The following is a 3636-nucleotide window of genomic DNA, read 5'->3' on the forward strand; positions in this document are numbered from 1 at the left end:
AGGAATATTAGTATTGTTTCTTTCTCCATGCTCTTAACAATCTAGAAGTCTCAATGAGTGTTGCATCGTAATAATTGTTAGAAACTTAGGTTAATATATAGGTAATAATCTTTGCATCTATCTATAAATATATTACATGAGTATCTATGATTGTTAGCAATGAAGTTTAAAATCTAGGCTAGAGTACTTATTCTACAAATCCTGTGAGAATATAGCCTAAAAAGCCTTATATGAGCCGAAAATATTTGAGAAATGACACAAGGGAGAATCCGATATAGAAAATCACACGTCCCACTTGCTTGATCACTATGCCATATCCTAAGCGAGAATTTAGGCCCTTTTGGATCGATATAGCCAAAAAATTCAAACCTATGAATTATTTCCCGCTAGAAGCCCCCCTCGAGCCTTTCTTTAGCCTTTCATAAACCACAATCCCTTTACCCCATTACAAAAACAAAACAAAATAAAAAAATAAATCAACCTACCCAATTTAGAATAAGTCCGAGAATAGAATGAGGAAGAAAGAAAAGAGAAAAAACTTGTGTAAACAAAAGTTAGTTAATTGCTTCCGAAAAATAAAGAAAAGAAGTTTCCATCCAAGGAAAAAAAAAATAGAAATAAATAAAAACTCCAAAAATAGAATAAAAGGGAGTCAAAAGCCAAAGAAAAGAAAAAAGAAAATATGGCTAGGGATGGAAACAAAGTATAGAAGCAAAAGAAAATAACAAGGTTTTCTCTAAGTTACATAATATGAAAACTCTATTATCTCGGACTTGTCCTTTTTGAATATCCATTTCCTTCCTTCTTAAACCATCTCCTAACCCCCCAAACACCACCTAATAAAGACCTCTAGCTCAATTAGGAATAGGTTAGTGTGATAGTAAGTGGCAGATGTGTTTGATCGACTCCGCTTTCTTGTTGTCATTGAGATTGTAAGGTAAAGTGTGCCCATCACAAGACTAGAGTAGCTTAAACTTGAGTGGAAAAATCGAGTGTTGTATCTTGACTATTATTGTGAGAACCTACTTAAGGACGCTTATTCCGAAGTTTAAAACGGACCTGCTAGACATTTCATAGTATTACTCATTGTATATATGTTTATTATAGATGATTGATTATTATGCATATATTAGCTTAGGTTTTTGACTTGGTTATTCTTGTTCATAGCTAGTGAGATGTATAGATAGTTTGGAGCATGAATAAGGAAACAATAGTTTTATTTCTTAGTCGTTGTAGTATAGATGAAGTTTGTGAGTACCTTCACTGGAAAACTCTCACGAGGCTATAACTCGTCCACTAGGGAATTCCTAGTGGTTTAAGGCCTTGTTGCATATGGTCAATGCAATCGCTTTCGTGCGAAACGAGAAGTAGATAGAACTCCATTTTTGGTCACTTATGTTAATTTCTCATCTTTGCTTGAGGACAAGCAAAATGCTGTTTGGGGATGGTTTGATAAGAGCCCAAAACTGTAGTTTTAACCCTTTAACAGTCATACTTTTAGACCAATTATGTGAGTAATAATTAAAAGTTAACACTGATTACGTGTTTTTATGCATTTTAGGCTTCAAAGTCCATTATGTGCAGAAATGTGCCACTTTAGCGAGATAAAGGAACAAAGGTCGGTTACTAAGGAGTTCCATGATTAAAGGCCAAGTTTCGAGAAGACAAAGCCTTTCTAAAAGCCCGGTCCAAAGTTGAAAAGTCGACGCTGGGCGTAAATGTAAAAGACAAAAGTCATCGAACTTCCGGGGACATATCTTTGGACTCGGACCTCGAGAATGGGGCCTACCTTATGTCAAAACGACCGGCTCGGAAAGAGCTTTCCAATGGTCTAAGCCTTGACCCAATTAGAGGAGCAGAAGTGGACGGAAAGTCTGTTAAAGCCAACTGCAGCTGAAGAGGCCTTTCTGGACTGAAAGAATTGGGTTTTGGGCCTGATTCTCTGGCCCAAAACATGGCTCCAAGCCCATGCACGATTTTTGGATCTGAAAGTATAAAAACAAAAGCTTAATTCTTTGTTAATGGTAGATAGTTAGACCTAGAAATAGATTAGATTAGTAGCCTCCATTAATGAATTCTAGATCTAGTTTTTCATATAGATTAATTAAGTTTAGTTCCATTTCAATTATTGTATTAGATTAAACTTTTGAATCTTGTTCTTCATTTTGATTAGATCAATAAAGTAGTATTTTTATCAATTTCAATTTTGTCATTTCCATTTCTAGATCTAATTTCAATTCCTGTCCTTATTTCATTTGAGTCATTAAATTAGATTTCATTATTGTTTAATTAAGTAAATTTCAATTCTTTATATCATGTTTAGTTTAAATGTAATCGAAATGATTAAGGTAATGATTCTCGGCTAAACCTCCATTAGAGGGGTTGAGAAACCTTGATGAAAGCTTGATTCGAATATCGTAGAATCGTCGTAATTTCCTTTCCACTCTAGAAACGATTAGTTCACCATGAGAATGGGTTTAATCGCTCACATGCTAGTTATGAATTTGTAGGAATGCCATGTGTAATTAGGGATTAGGAAGAACCAATTGTTCTCGCAAAGCAATTCATTCGATTATTAAAATTCGTTAATAGATTAAGTCGAAGTTAAGGTGGAATCAATCCCCTCTAACTCCTTATCATAGAATCAACGTAGCATTCCCTTAGTTATTCCCATCGTCGACTAGTTGCATTTCGTGGGTAGTTGCATCGTAGTCTAGTTGCCTTTTTCGTAAATCTCTCATTAGACTTTAAGTAGAGAGTACAAACACGTGAGAACACAGCATGCGGAAGGACTAGGAGTGGAACGAATCACTCTACTCCACTATATCTCATAGACTTGAGAGTAGAAATCTTTGATAAACATAGACCCATAAGATTAGTTTAGTTTTACTTGCGTTTTAAGTTTCATCGCTTTATTTCGTAGGTAAAACTATTAAATTTAAGCGTTCATCATACCACACTGATCTCCGACCTAGTTCTCCGAGCTACCTTCAGAACGTCCGACATCATCATTTTATGTCCACGAGCTACGAGATCGCTCTAAGATAGATCGACTCACACATCTTTCCACAGATCGTTCAATATTATGACTCAACCCATCTTCTAGAAGCAATCATTACCAAAGTCTTGCTTACTCAATTACTTACCGCAAATTACTAACCACTGTAACTACTCCCCATCATTACAGAATTCCTACCAACACCATTCCCACACTCCTTCTCAATCTTGACCATACATTTGTGATTGTCATTACACGTGTTGGATAGAGATTCACATCCACCAACTATAAATACCTCCCATATGAACTACACCAGACCTGATTCTTCTATCCCCTCATAATCGAGAGATAGATACGTAGGTAGTTCGCTCATCAACGAACTCGATCTTTCCTATATCCAATCCTCTTACCTCTTTACCTTGTATGCAAAGGAAGAACCAAACGCTCCTTTACAGTTGTCATGGAATGTATTGATCACTCCTAAAAACCTGGATACAAAGGACTTCTGCTCCAACAATAATCAATCATTATATGCCTGTTGGAGAATTTTGTGAAGAAGAAAAAAATCGAGGGGTTATTCTAAAGAGAAATTGTTAGGTTTAATTTAACCCGCAAGGTTTGGGTGTAAGATAAACTAA

The sequence above is a fragment of the Coptis chinensis genome, chromosome 7 (genome assembly GCF_015680905.1).
Source record: "Coptis chinensis isolate HL-2020 chromosome 7, ASM1568090v1, whole genome shotgun sequence".
Taxonomy (NCBI): domain Eukaryota; kingdom Viridiplantae; phylum Streptophyta; class Magnoliopsida; order Ranunculales; family Ranunculaceae; genus Coptis; species Coptis chinensis.